Below are 15,323 nucleotides of genomic sequence, written 5' to 3'. Positions count from 1 at the left end.
CCAGAAGCTCGCATGCAGGACATGAGTGCAATCACCTCTTCCTGCTCCTGTTCCCCAGAAACTGGTGTGCAAGGCACCCTGCCTCTGACAGTGGAGGTCGAACACTGACATCATGGCTAGTAGCCACGGATAGCCTTTTCCTCCATGAGAAGGAGATGTCACAGGCTGAGAGTTCCTGCCCACCTCTTCTTCTGACATGATGACCCTGGATCCTTTTTTTTCGGGGGGGGGGGGAGGATACCTCTCAGATTGCTCACATGTTTCTTGCCCTACCGCCACGAAACCTCTGGGGTTCCTTGAGCACTCAAGACTGGCCCTGGGTCCAAGACCCACCCTGGGACACAACAGCTGGTGCATTCCCCTCTCTTTTACACCACAAGTTCATAGCTGTGTGATGCTGCATCCCTGTTCCCCCTTCTCTCTGTCCTTTTTGCTTGCTTGTTTCTTCAAAGTGTCAAGTCTCCTTTGGTGGGCTGGAGAACCTGGAACTTGAAAAGAAAAGGAGGAGAGGTTTCATCACAAACAATGGGTTCACTTCATCGCCCTCTTGGCCACCCCCAGAATAGTCCCTCAACCATTTCCCAGGCGCCTCTGGCCCTGTGCAACCCCAGCAGCCAAGCGGAATGGGATGAGTCAGTTGTGTGTGCTAACAGGAGGGCCAGACGCTGCCATCTGTGCAGCAGGGGTGCTTTCCCAGCATGGGTCTGTGTGTGGGCGTGGGAAGCGGCTCCAGATCATGTCTTGAAGAAGGAGGAGATGAGAGTCTCTGCTAGACAAGGGAGGGCTCAGAGGGCACCATGCAGCTTTTGAGACCCCCACCCACCACTCGGCATTCTGTTCTAATCTCCGCAACTGCCTCCCTTGCGTGACCTTGGGCTGGTCTCTCCCAAATGCTTTTTCTGCACCTCTTGCCTGTGCGCGTTAATTGCAACAATGACTATCACCCAAACAATGGGCAAATGCTGGCTTTGTACTTGAATTTTTGCGTTTGCCCCTTTGGGAGCAGTCTGGGCGACATTTTTCACCAAAAGTGAAATGTGATAGCATAGCATCGTAACAGGACAATGTCTGACAGTGAGCAGTTCTAGCAGCAGCAGCAGCCGCTCCTATTGCGGGCTTGTAGGATGTCAGGGTTTGTCTCCTGGCCCGGGGTAAATATTTTAAAAGAGAGAGAAGTGTTGGGGCTCTGGGACATAGAGGCTCAGGCTGTTTATCCACCTAGACTGGGGGTCCCCAAACTGGGGGTACATTTGGGAATCTAAGAAACTGTTACAGGCACCACAAAATACCCATTTCGCAGAAGAAAAATGGCAATGTCCCAGCCCCCCCCCCAAATAAAGCCAGGCAAAATACTTACGCCATGCTGGGTACCCAGCATGGTGCCTCCCAGATTTTGCTTGTTTACTTATTTATTTATTAAATTTATATCCCGCCTTTCCTCCCAGAAGGAGACTGCATTTCCCATCATCCCTGGCCATTGGCTGTGCAGGCTGGGGCCGGCTGGAAGTTGGGAGTCCAACGGCATGTAGAGAACACTACAGGGCCGACCCCTGGCCTACGTGCATTCCAAATCAACTAAAGCAAACAAACCCCCAAATCAAGCAATCGCCCCCACCAAAACGCCATTCTTAAAATAAACACGTGGAGGTGGAGGAGACCTTGGTGGGCAGCAAGGGGGATGTCTGAGGACACTGTTGTTGGGACCCCAGCTTCAGGCCATTATTGTCTGCTTTGACTGGCAGCAGCTCTGCAGGGTCTCAGGAAGAGAAAGGTGTTTGCTGTCACCTGCTACCTCGGGGATGCCGGAGATTGCCAGGGATTGAACCTGTTTCCAGAGAGGTAGCTGTAGCAGCAAAAAGAATAAAGAAGTATTTTGGCACTGTTTTGTTATGGCAAAAGCTTTCATGGACTCGACTGCTTCATCAAATGCATGGAGTGGCAGATATATATGCCCACGGTTCTGAAGGCGTGGGAACTGTAAGGCATTGGGGGGGGGGGGTCAGAGGGAAATGAAACACAAGGAGCAAAGATAGTGACAATTAGAGCTGGGATGTTTGTGGGATGAGCAGAGTGACCCTTTACAAGGGCAGCAACAGGAGATAAAACAATCACCTTGCCAATGCTGTGTTAATTAACATAAGCAGTAGGAAACGAAACCATTGTCTCTATTCAGACCACAATGGGTACAGCTGAACTTCTTGAGTAAATTGTTATTGAACTGGAGACCTGTGAGCCAAAGCATGGGCTCTACCCCTGAGAACCAAACTGCACATAAGGGCCCCTCCAGAATGGGTTGCTGTTGTGTGTTTTTTTGCAAGTGTATTCTGCAACATGTCATTGATGCAATAATCGTGCATTTATTAATCATGGATTAAACTGGATGGTCCACACAGCATTCACTTTGCGAGTTGTTCTGCAATGCTTCCCCAATGTTACCACATTATTGCTGACTGAAGGGGCATTCTTGTGCCATAGTGCAAAAATAGCAGGACAGTTTGTGGTATAAAAAGTTACAGGATTTCAGCAGGAAGTTACAAGACATACACTGATTGGAAATGAAGCAGTATGTCCACCCCAAATGTTTTTGAAGGCACAAAAAGTAGTGATAGCGGGATCATATATAACTCCCCAGATACCATCATGATGAGCAGAAATCATCATGAATGCACATTAAAAAGGGCATCTGGGGGGAATGTTTTATCCTTCATGAAACTGGCTCATCATTTCTATAACAGCCTTGAAAGTCAGAGCATGTGGCCTCTAGGTAGGCCCAAAGGACCATTATCTGTACTTTTAAAAAAATGCATGCTTAAATCAACCTATTTTGAAGGAAAAGTAACCATGCAGGGCTCCAACCCAGAATACGCACCAAAGATACAGTGCTCTGAAAAGGGAGATTGCATTTTGAGCTGTCATAAAGATCATTGATCACCGACAGACTGGAGCTGATGGGAGTTGTGGTCCAAAACACCAGGTTGGCAAAGGCTGCCCTGAGGGGTCAGATGTGCCATTTCAGCTGCATGGCCCCCTTGCGGTCAGTCCACTGAGCGAGTGAGTGGCATTGGCAAGATTTGAACCCAAGACCTCCCCACCTTGCACACGCACTCTTAGCTGCTATGCTACTAAAACTTTGTACTCAGCATCTAGGGTTTGTTTTTTGCTTTGCTTTGCTTTGTTTTGAAGACCAGGGCATCACAGGTTACGTAGCTGAAATTTGACCATGATAACACTCATGCATGTTCATGCCACAGCGAGTGCAATTTCCCATGCGCATGATCAACTTCCTCACTGGGTGGGAGAGGAAGTCAACAATCTCTTTTGTGGGAGATTCCCTCCTCCCAGCCCTCCCCCTCTCGCCTTAGTTCTCTGCACTGACATTTGAAAGCCATTATACGACTACCCCAAAACAAGAAGTGAGCCGGGATTGGCAGAGGAACTGAGAGGGCCCATTTCCTATTCATCAGCTGGGCCTTTTCCCTTCCCAGATCCTTCAGGGACTGCTCAGCCAAAGACCAGAACTGAACTTGACCATCAGGCCTCTCACTTCCCAGAATCCTTCATTGTATCCATTCTCAGAAAACGCTATCAAGAGCTACAGCAAAATTCAGCCTGTGGTTTCTCTTCTTTATTTTGATTAATAGCCCACCCCACCACAAATCTTATTCTTGGTTTAAAATTATGTGACAAAAGGCAAAGGGTCTGGAGTGCATGAAAGACAGAGGACAGCTGGTGCTGGCAGGATTAGACAGTGAATAACTAGGGCGGTCATAACTGTGTCAGTAACATAAGGGTTACTCACAATTTTACAGCTGGTTGCATTGCGCGCCTGGGGTTCTGTCAATGTGTAAACTCTTAGCAAACATGCTGCCCTATCTTTAGAAGCAGCAGAATCTTACCGGGGTCACCTGTCATGAGCATTTCTCTCTGTGTATCGCCCACGCCCACTCAAGGCCAGCCTGGTGGCACAAGGGGCCATTTCAGCTCCACTTACACCAGTGATGACACAGTGCACCATTTGAGAAGTGTGGCCTGGGTCCTCTGGCGATGTCACTGGGGCAGCAGGATGCCTCTGATGGCTTCTCCCATGCCTCCAAAAAGACCACTTGGGTTGACTGGGTGGCCTCCGGCACTCCTTGCACTGAAAGAGGTTGGAGAGAAACCTTTAGACTACCTCTGCCAAACTTTAATTCCCTGGCAAAGATTAAAATTCATGCTCCACAACTTCCATACTTTCATGGTCCCAGTTATGAATGCTGTTAAATTTAAAGGGTTTGGAATACCCACAACATTTGCCAAGAACCAGATGGGTATGTTCATGTGCATTATTTCCTAATCATGAATGATAAACAAAGCTTAGGCTCTAGTTGTTTTACAAGTATTTGTTTTCGATTAAAGTACACATTTTTGCAAGCAATTTCTCCGAATATAATGGATTTTTTATGTTATTTTCACTACTGTTTTCATTTTTATGCACATTTTCCCTAATACATGCATTTTTGCAAACATTGCTTGGTTGGAGAACTGTGTCGCAAAATTCAGAGAAGTGGAAATTTCAAAGGATGGCTGAGCTTCAGTTCTCATATTGTTTCGGAAAGTGCAGATCTGATAAATTAACCTTGAAATGCAGACTAAATTGAATGTCTCCCCCATTCCTATGCAAGGCTCGTTGCTGGTTTTGCTGCCAAAGACTAACCCAGCTGCTGAACAAACAGTTTTATTTGGTAGATTACTCAATGAAAGCTTGAACTGATTCACTGGTGGGATCCACTTTTAACTGTCCAGGGGGCCCTTTCTATCCCAGGGCAAGCCTTCTCCAAGCCTTCTAGAGGTTTTGGACTACAAATGCCATCAGCCTCAGTGTGCACTGCCAAATGATGCTGGGGGCTGATGGGAGTTGTAAATTCACAACATCTGGAGGGCACCAGGTTGGGAAAAGCTGGAGAATGAAACGGAACATCTCAAAGGTATCTTTTGCTTTCAATAAGGAAAGGCTTTTGTTTATGAAAGGTATTGAGACAAGTAATGGATGGATTTAAATTTTAATCAGGTCGACAGCAGATGATTAACCAGTTCAAGTTACTTGATCAGGTGATGGCTTTTGTTTATTGCATTGTTTGAGTTATCATACACTTCCTCCAATATCTGCAGATCTCCCAAAGGCGCCTGCATCAATTTTTGAGTAATTGCAATTGCGTTTAAATTTAATCAAACAATTGGCAATCTGGCAAGTGACAAATCAGCTTAGCATTCCTAAACAGGCTGACGCCCTTCTAATAGGAGAATTCCTCTTTATTTCTGACTTTCACCCCTTGGGACCATCCTGACAACCACTATCCTTTTGGAGTGTGGAAATGGTAAATCACGGCACACAGGCACCAGCTGGAGGGATTTTTTCCTTCCCTCCATATGTGTTCTGCCCAAACCCATCTCATTGCGACAAACCAGAGGAGGCAATCCCCTTCTAAACATTCCCTGCCCCAGACACCAGAGAGCTCATGAGAGGCTACACACCAGTCCCTCCCTCCGTCCCTCCCTCTGAAAGGGGTATTTCCAGCTGCTCAGCCCAGCCTCTTTGCACAGAGTTCTTTGCCAGGGGTTTCCCCAGAAGCTGAAGGCAGGCTCGGAATGCTCCATTAAGAAGCCGTGCTCCACCTTTTCCCCCTAGCGTTGATTCCTGGCAGAGGATCAGTTCTGGGAAAAGCGATTATCCCCCAATCCAACCTGGCACATCTTTCCACAGGAAGCAGGCCAGGCAGCAAGAGGCTGGGATCCAGCAAGGGGAGGGATGGGGGGGACGCCCCCTGACCTCATTCCTGTCCTTAACATTTTGCCTAAACCAGCCCCTCCTCTGTTCCTTCCCAGAAATGTTCCTTTCTAGCAGAAAGCCCGAAGGCTCAAACCTGCCCGGATCAGCTAAAATCCTTCAACCTCCAGGTAGCTTCCCTCAAACTTCAGGCGCTTAGGGGTAGTTGTGTGGTGGCAGCTGTAAGAAAAGGCACTCTGCACGTGCCCTGAGATGTTCCTTTCCTGAGGTCTGGACCACTGGCCACTCTTCAGTTCTTGAATCGTTTCTGTCAAAGCGCCCCTGCTCTGAAGCCAATCAGGGATTTAGGCAAGAGGCATGTCCATCCTTACCTTGATTTGGTAAGGATGGAATGGTCCACAGAGCAGCTACCCTCCAGATAGCTTCATTTTTGTCAGGCCACTCCAAGCAGACCCAAGGCTCTAGAGGGCGAGGCATTGGTGGCATGATGGCAGGGAGCCCTCGCTCCTCTCCTTCTAACCATCTCCACAGGGATGCAGGGAGACGCCATTTTTTCTCACTTCCAGCCTGAACCGCTAACTCATAATTCCTTGCAGCAAAACAGGAGATCATCTGGCTAGCCTTTTCTGTCCTGGAAGGAGATTTGCTCATCTGAATCCCAGAGCCATTATCTCCCTTAACACCAGTCCCTCCTGAGGTGCTCAGAACTCTGTGCTAAATCTTGTTGATGACCTCTTGCACTGCTTATCTTTGCTGGCAAAGGAGCTCTTGGAAGGTTCTCTGTTCAGGCAACTGCTGGATGGCGGGTGGTTTATGCCTTCGGCATAGCAGAGCTGACAGGTCTGTTCTTAAAGGATACTGATTCCCATCGACATAAGTGAGAACTCTCCTGGGTTGGATTTTTAATAATAATAATAATAATAATAATAATTTATTTTAAAAAATAATTTATACTGCTTTTCAATTAGAAAGAGTTCTAAAGCAACGTACAATAAAATAATTCAATTTAATAAAGCAATTCAATATCAATTCAGCACTAAAAAAAAAACCCACTATCCAATAAAACAGACACATCACAATGACAGTAGCCAGGAACTGTTAAGCTGATATCGAAAGGCAGGAAAGTTCTGGGAAAATCAGTACGTTTTCACTAGCCGGTTGATGCCTGCCGTACCTCAGAGGGGAGGCCATTCCATGAGCTGGGGGCCACCACAGGGGAGGCCCTCTTCTGGTTGCCACAAGATGAACCTCTGCAGGCCTCAGCTCTGCTAACAGGGCCTCCTCCAAAGACCTTAGTGAACAGGCAGGTCTATAGGGGAGCGGCATTCTTTGAGGTAGTCTGTCCCAAGTGAAATTGGTTCGAGATATTTTATGGGAAGCGATGCATAAATGGAACCAAATAAATAACTTGGGGCGGTAGCCAGTGCTAGTCCTACTCGGAGTAAACCCATTAATGTTAATGTACATTACTAATTTCATTCATTTCAATGGGCCTACTCTGAGTAGGACTTAGCCAACTACAACACATATTTAGGGCTGTATGAGTCAGAAGCAAAACCTTTAACTTGGCTATGTAGCTAACAACAAGATTTTCTTCGAAATATGAGGTGGTATGTAAATTACCTAGGAGGTAAATAACAACATTAATGTCATGAGAGAGGCTGGACTGCTAGGGATGTAGCCCAAAGAGCAAAGCGAGAAGCTCCTTTTGTAGCCTTTTCCCACAGAGCCCTCGGAGGGCTGGCGCAGGTACTGACGGGGACTTCTGTGCCTCTGTCTGGCTGTGGCAGTGACTCACCCCTTCTGGTCCATTTGGGGCCACAAAGAGTCACCAGGATTTTCAGAAGGGAAGTGAATCTCTGTCGTCCACTGACTGTAAAGCTAGGAGGTCTCGCCCACGCACGTCTGCGGCCGTGGGAGATTGGGGTTGCATTGCATTGCATGTGTGTGTCTGTGTTTGTGTGTGAGAGAGAGAGCACACACATCTAGTTTCTCATGCGCAGGGGGGATGAATGTTTTGCCTCAGACTGTGTGCTACTACAGCTGCCCACTGCAAAGGGGCTGAGGGGTTTTTTTTGCCTGTGTCGACAAACCCTCCTGAACCTTCACTATGGAATTCCCAGAGCTTGGAAGATTACTTTTAAAAAGTAATAAATTACAGTTACAGTTACATGGCCCCAAAAAGCAGTAATTACCGTTACAATTACTATTGCTCTGAAAGTAACTGATTACTTTACTTTTACTTAAAAGTAATCACTACAATTACATTTTAGTTACTTTTTTTTAAAAAGGTGCTGTCCTTGGCTGCTGCACATATAAGTAGCCTAAAATAACATTAACAATAAGAACACACACACAGAGGGTAGTAGAATAAAAAAAATTATCTGTAAGATTAACAGAATGGCATAACAGAATCTCACATCCCCCCACCCCACCCCCAACAATGTTACCCCAACACACATATAATTCACTTGAAATTAAATTTTACATTTGTAATGCTGCTTTTACAATGCATTTCTGTTATGTCTCAAAAGAACAGGATGCTCAAAGAGCACATCAGACAAGGGATGTCTTTCTACAAATTATGTTGCCATCAGTACTGACCAGGTGTTCTACTGCGGTGCTTGAAGGCATGCCTGTGTTGTGCTGTAAAAAACAACGCAGCGCCCCTTTCAACTAAAAAACATTTCGATCAAAATGGCAATCCCCTATCATCAAAGAAAAATGCAAACTTTAGTACCTGTACTTTACTAGTTGCCTTTGTAATTTTTTTTGTCAACAGTATAGCTTAGAGGTAACTTAATCCTGTATATACTTACCAGGAAGTAAGTCCCATTGAACTCATTGGATAAACATGTATGCACAATTGAACTGTCAGAAGCAGAACTTAAGAGACATAACGTAGGTAAACAGAAAATGCACATATCAAAAGTAATCCACCAGCATAAACGTTATCCCTTCTCCTGCAATTAAAAATGTGGTCTTGCCCAGCATATAGTGAAACTATGGAATTTACTACCACAAGAAGCAGTGATGGGCACCAACTTGGATGGCTTTAAAAGAGGATTAGACAAATTCATGGAAGATAAAGCTATCAGCGGCACCTAGCAATGATGGTTATGTTCTACTTCCACTTCAGAGACAGGATGCTTCTGAATATCAGTTGCTGGAAATACAAGTGAGGAGAGTGCTGCTTGTGCACTCAGGACCTGCTTATGGGCTTCCCTTTAGGGCATATGATTGGCCACTGTGAGAACAAGATGCTACGCTACATGGGCCACTGGTTGGATCCAGAAGGCTCTTCTTAAGTCCTCCTTTATCCATGTTCTTGCCCACTGGCTCCTTTATCTCTCCACTCCATTCTTCACCACCACCACCCATTTTTTAAAACAATTGTTTTCTCCACTCCACCCCATCTCGCTCTCCACCTCCTCCCTCATCACCTCCTAAGCACCCATAGAGCACAAGGGAAGAGCGACGCTGCACAGAAGCCAAATTTGAAGCACATGATTTTTATCCACAAATCAGAGGAGCAGAACACTTCCCCTGCTCCCCCCCCAAGTAATGCCCAAAAGTAACTCTGGAAATGTTACAGTTACAGCTCAAAAGTAATGAAGTTACTACTCGTTCTATTACCAGCAAAATGTAATGAAGTTACCCACTCGTTACTCAAAAAAGTAATAAATTACAAGTAACTAGTTATTTGTAACTAGTTACTTCCAAGCTCTGGGAATTCCAACCCCACCCAATTATTGGTTACTAAACTGAACTGGTTTAGTGTAGACACCGTACATCATGGATCGCCAACCCATTGCCCACGGGCACCATGGTGCCCACAAAGGCCTTCAGTGGTGCACCTAGCAAGTAGCCTAGAATCTGAGCTTTCACTTTAAAAAAATGTCTCTAGCCCTCCTAGAAAGAAAGTCATGGAGCAAAATGCGAAGAATCCCTTCCAAGTCACGTTTGTGTGAAATGAGCCAGGCTGGGTGCTCCTGCCTGTCAGTGTTAGAGTGAAGTCAGAGCTGTGATTGGTAAGTCAGTTGTTTGGCAACCTTTGGTTTAGGGTTGGCATTGGGGAAAAACAGGGTTCTTGTGCCTTTAACAGCTGGATGTCATGCCAAAACAAAATAGGTCAAGCTTTTTCTAGGGAGAAAACACGTTTATGGGGGAAACTTCACCATGACTACTTTCTAACTTTGTGTTATGCCACGTCCCCCATGGCAGCTGTTTTGTGACCTGCTCCCCTAGCAGTCTCTCAAAATTTGAAACATGCCCTCTGGCCTATAAAGGTTGGTGATCCCTGCCGTAGATGTAAAGCATGTGGCTTCCCCCCAAGATTCCTGGGAACTGTGGTTTACCCCTGGCACAGCTACAATTCCCAGCACACTTAACAAACAGCAGTTCCCAGGATTCCTTGGGGGAAGTCTTGTGCTTTAAAGGTATAGTGTGCGCACAACTCCCTGCCCAGGGCTCGGAGACAAGCCTGCAGCAAGGAAGAGTGGGGCTCGCTGGAGGAGGGTGGACTGTTCTTAAAGGGACAGTGTGCCTGAATACCACACACCCTACATTGCCTCAACCCTCTCTGGAAACAGGAGTGCCTGTCACATAAGGGGCCCCCATTCCTGTATTGGCTTCCTCCCATGAAGACCTTTCAACCCCGTCTGCGTCTGTGTTGGAATTGCTTTTTAAGGTGTTCTTAACACTGTTTTTTTAATATATAAAAATGTTTTTAAAGATGCTTTGTTTAAACATGTTTTTAAAATCTTTTGTTTTTAAAATGTTTTGGAGTATTTTTAGTGATTTTGTTTGCCCCCCTGGGCTCCTTCTGGGAGGAAGGGTGGGGTACAAATAAATAAATAACCTTTCTGTAACACCTTGTCTTGATAGGAGCCTCTTGGCCTCTTCTCCAGAAGCCCAGCACATTGTAGAAGAGCCTTCGCCAACCTGGTGCCCTCCAGATGTTGTGGACTGCAACGCCCATCAGCCCCAGCCAATATCTGCAGGGCACCCAGCTGGCAAAGGCCATTCTAAGGGATACTGGACCATGCTGTTCATTAGCACTCTATTTACATACTGTTAGTCTTAGTAGCCACCTTTCCTTGGGATGGCTTGGCAGAGGGTTTTCTTTGGCTAGTGGCCACACTTGGGGGAGTGGGTTAGTTATCTTAGGGTGGCAATGTGTGGGTTGCTGTTGTTTTTTCCTTCTAGCTTGACTCATTCACTCAAACCCTGTAGAGGAATTTGCAGTGGCATCTGTTCTCTGCTTGTGATATGCCATCTGTGATGTTCCTATATATTAGTGTATATATGGTAAGTGCTGGTTGTTTAGAGTATACATGGTAAGTAGTGAAAGAGGAGGGGGAGTGAATAGGCAATAGAATGCTTGATGATTGGCTGAATGTTTAAAATGGCTGACAGTATAAATGAAAGGATGACAGGTAAATCTGGGGGAATGTGAGGTGGTGAATTGTGGAATAGGGGGGAGAAGAGAAAGAGTGGGTTGCTTGGTGGGGTTTAGAGAGTTGTTTACCAGGAGGGAGGTGGAGTTCGGATTAGTATTGAGTAAAACCATATGCTTATGTGCCTTAAGAAGAAATCCTGTTAATCTTGTTAGTTTTGTTATCTGTAATAAATACTTAATTTGGTTTACCAAAGGCCTGATCCTTGGCTGGGGTTTCACAGACCAGAAGGGAGGGTAAGGTAATGACCAAGGCTGAAGGGGAACTGTAACAAATGGTGGCAGCGGTGAAGAGAATAACAATACCAGTATTCAGAGTCTCTGGGAATACTAGTATTGGGACGTTACTGGTGGTTGCCTAGCAGGGGGATCTGTTGAGATCTGTGCTAGAGCGGGGAGAGAAACCATAAGAGAGAGCGGTCCGGACTGGTGGAGTCCCTGGTGGTGCCTAGAGACAGGCAGTAACCACGAGCAGGTAGGAACCTGACAGGGAGAGCCAGAGAAGGACGCATCACACCATCGTCTGGGTTATGTGGCTCCTTTCAACACTAGAAGAAGCCACAAGGAGGACTAGAAGTGTGATTTATTTATTTATTTATTTATTAATTATTGTTGTTGTTGTTGTTAGTTGTAGTAGTAGTATTTAAAAAAGGAAGCTGAGGTCTTCAGGGATATGCACCATGCCCACTTTGTCATGTCTGGAATCCCGGATGACTGACAGGCACCATGACAAACTAGTGTGACTTTTGGGACACTGTGTCAGAGGGTTCATGTCCCCAGGATAGACATTCTGTGGGTTGGGACATCCCCATGATAAATTCCCTTGGTTGGGAAAACCTGTTTTGGCCCATCCAGGCAGCTGCTCAGCATGTATGCATGGGCCTCTGCACTGAATGTCCTGCACTGCTGCAAGGCCCTTCCATCCCCGGTGAAGTGACTTTTCACGTAATCAGCCCCAGACTCTGCCCCAGGAAGATTTATCACTTGAAAAACCAGTCTGAGTTGGGTCTACATCCCTTCCCTGATGGCTACGTGCAGGTGACAAGCTTCCGGTAGCCTTGCAGCTAGGAGCAGGTAAGATGGATAGATCCAGCTGTGGTGTGCCCTAATCCAGAATCACGGCAATCAGGGGGTAATTGCCCCTCTGACAGGAGGAGTGGCTTTGTCCTATTTAGCTATCTCGGTGCATGACTTGAAGTACTGCTGTCTTCACATTGTCTATTTCTCTGACATTTATTTTGCACCCAAAATGTGCTAGGTAATGCACGATACAGGCTTTAGTAAAAGTCCCTCCATGGGGGGGGGGAATTCCGTCAGCTTTCCGATTCCTTCAGCTCTCAATCATTAAAAAAACACCACCGCCTAAGTTTCTAGTCTTCACTGTGGCTCATCCTAACTGGCTGCAACATGCAAATCAAGAGGGGGGGGCTTCATTCCGTACAAAATAATGTACACTGCTTCCTTGACAATGTTTAAAAACATTGCCATGTCACCATTTCATTGTAGACAGCCCAACTCCCGGTATGCTTGTGAAGTAATAACTCAAGAGTGTGCCTATGAGCATGTGCAGAGCACCCCAGGAATATGTGCAGAGCACCCCAGGAATATCCAAAAGGAGCCAGCACTGATCTACGGGTAGGTGAAAGGTCTCCATATCAGAGGATGAAACTTCGAGGGAGTCTGGAATATCCTTTTAAAAGGGGGGAGGGGAAACTAAACACCCAGATAAAGAGTCCCCACTTTCCTCCCCAGATCTAAGAAGAGCCCTGTAGCTGGATCAGGTGAAAGGGGCCCTTCCACTCCAGGACCCTGTTCTCACCGTGGCCAGATGCTCCAAGGGGAAGCCCCACGCGGGACCTGGATGCGACTGCAGTACTCTCCTCACTTGTGATTCCCAGCCACTGGTGTTCAGAGCAGAGCGGAGGCAGAACACAGCCATTGTGTATTTTTAGCTCCCAGCCTACTCTTCTGATTGCAATTTGCTTTAAACTGTTTTTAATATTGTATTTTAAATTGCTGTGACCTGTCTTGGATAATAAATCAAGAAGGAGGAGGAGGCCAGTTGCCTTTGATAGGCTTCTCTTCCCCCAGAATTTGGGTGATCCCATTTCGAAGCCACCCAGGTTGGTACCTGTCACACTACCACATGTGGGAGCAAATTCCAAATTTGAACTCGGCACTGGGTGAAGGAGCCCTTCCTGTTATCTCTCCTGAATCTGCCAACATTCAGCTTCAGTGGATGACTCCACTGGTTCTAGTATTGTGAAAGAGGAAGAAAAACTTCTCTTTACCCATCTCTGCACACCTAAGATCGCCTCTGTCATGTGTCCCACTCACCCTCCCTTTTGCTCGCCTGCCTTTTCTCCAGACTAAGGTCTATGCTCCAAACCAGGGGGACCAGCATCTTTCACTCTGGCCCTTGCCATTTCACCTTGGCATTTTCATGTTCCCAGGCTGACCTGGCAAGGAGGAAGGGGCTGCTGCCTTTCGCTGCAGGGCGGGGGAAGACCTCAAGGCGCCCAAAAGGGCTCTCTTACCAGATAAGAAATCCTGTTCCTCCTCAGTGGAGGCTGCGTTGAGGAGGGACTGAGAATTGTGCCTGGGGATTCCCCCCTCTGCTGCAGCTGCCAGGTTTCTGCCTCCAGTTGTGCAAGCGTCAGAAAGATCATCCGAATATCAGCCGCCAAAGAAAGTCAGGGATGTGCAACTCATCTGGTTTCCTCGCCTGCATGTTAGGCCCAAAGGCCTGATAGCCGAGGCCACACATACTTCTGAATTAAAACCGGAGGCAGAGAAAGCATGGCTCTGCGAGCGGCAATTGCCCGCTCTTTGCACGAGTGCTTGATCTGGGTGTACCTTCTGATTGGTGATGCAAGGACACAACAAGCAGCCTCCTCAGAAAGCAGCTAATTCTGTTGCATTTCTGTACTGGGCACAAATCAAGGATGAATATCCCATCTGGTGAAGAGTAGGGGCAGAATGACCGCCCCCCACGCCCCCAGGAAGAGTGTTTGGAAGGCCAGGTGAGAACAGTTTGTCATGCAGAGATGAAATAGGCAGCCTCCTCTGAGCATGGCTGCTGCATTCCTGCAGAAGGAGTGATGGAAGAAATGCAGAAAAGAGACAGAACGATCTGCCTCCCAACAGAGGCTGATTTGAAGGCCAGAGCAGTGGGCCATACAGAGGTGCAGTGTACAGACTCCTCTGTTGCTCATTGGAGCCTTTCGCCTGGTACATAGTTTGGGATTTACTGGGCTAAAGCTGCATCAAAATACAACCTTATGGCCTTATTGGAGGAACTCAAGATGGATTCCATGAAAAAAAATTACTATACACTTTTGCAAGGGATTTAGTATCCTTAAATATGAATACAACAGAAATGTACCCATTAAATACCCGTTAAGGTATTTAATAGGCCCCACAACAATTGATTGTATTTGATCAGCCATAATCTGAGATGCCGGAACAGTCATTATCTTGACTTCCACAGCCACCAGACCTTCCCTAGCGCTGGTAAAAAAAAAAAAAGTTTCACAAGTAGGCAACCTTTTCGAGTTCTACAGAATTCTTTGTCAGTTGATGGAAAGAGGAGGAGTTCTGTGTAGGTGAAAATGGCATTCTTGCAAACCAATGGAAAGAGGCTTCCCCCTTCCCCAAAAAAGCAACCGTTGTTCCCTTTCCTTCTTATCTCTCAGCCTCTCTGTCACACAACAAGGTACGAGAAAGAAAAACCCTCCCGCTTTGGGATCCAGCTGGCTCTTCTCTTTCCCCACCGCTGCAACTCAGTGGGGCCAGCCTGGCACGTAAACAACTCACCTGAGTCTCCAAACACAATGAGCTCACTGTTTGTCCTTGACTTGGCAAACTCCCCAGGTAGAAGGTGAGCCATTAACCCATTCCTGGCACCAGTGCAGGAATGCCGTTTTTAAACTCCCCCTGGTTTAACTTCCCTCTTATGACAAATGCAATAAAAATGCCTTTCAAGGGACTGAGTCATCCAGGCTGCAGGCCCAGCATGGAGAGACCTCCTGTTGTTTTCTGCAGAACTATACAGCCCTGCTTCTGGTAGTTTCCCTGGATTTGGCCTCCTGATGTCCAGAA

General features: G+C 46.7%; 1 long non-coding RNA gene across 1 annotated transcript in view; it reads right to left on the bottom strand.

The window, feature by feature from the left end:
- Positions 1-210: 210 nt before the first annotated feature.
- The window catches only part of LOC133370497 (uncharacterized), a 34,976-nt gene continuing 19,863 nt past the window's right edge, over positions 211-15,323 (bottom strand). The window contains exons 2-3 of the long non-coding RNA XR_009759138.1: positions 3,992-4,138; positions 211-488 (exon numbers count right to left, since the gene is read on the bottom strand). This is a non-coding gene — a long non-coding RNA (uncharacterized LOC133370497). The remainder of the gene's footprint in view (positions 489-3,991; positions 4,139-15,323) is intronic.

Source organism: Rhineura floridana, chromosome 15 (genome assembly GCF_030035675.1).
Source record: "Rhineura floridana isolate rRhiFlo1 chromosome 15, rRhiFlo1.hap2, whole genome shotgun sequence".
NCBI classification, from domain to species: Eukaryota; Metazoa; Chordata; class Lepidosauria; order Squamata; family Rhineuridae; genus Rhineura; species Rhineura floridana.
The sequence above is the reverse complement of the archived record's forward strand: the minus strand, read 5'-3'. Positions and strand labels throughout refer to the sequence as shown.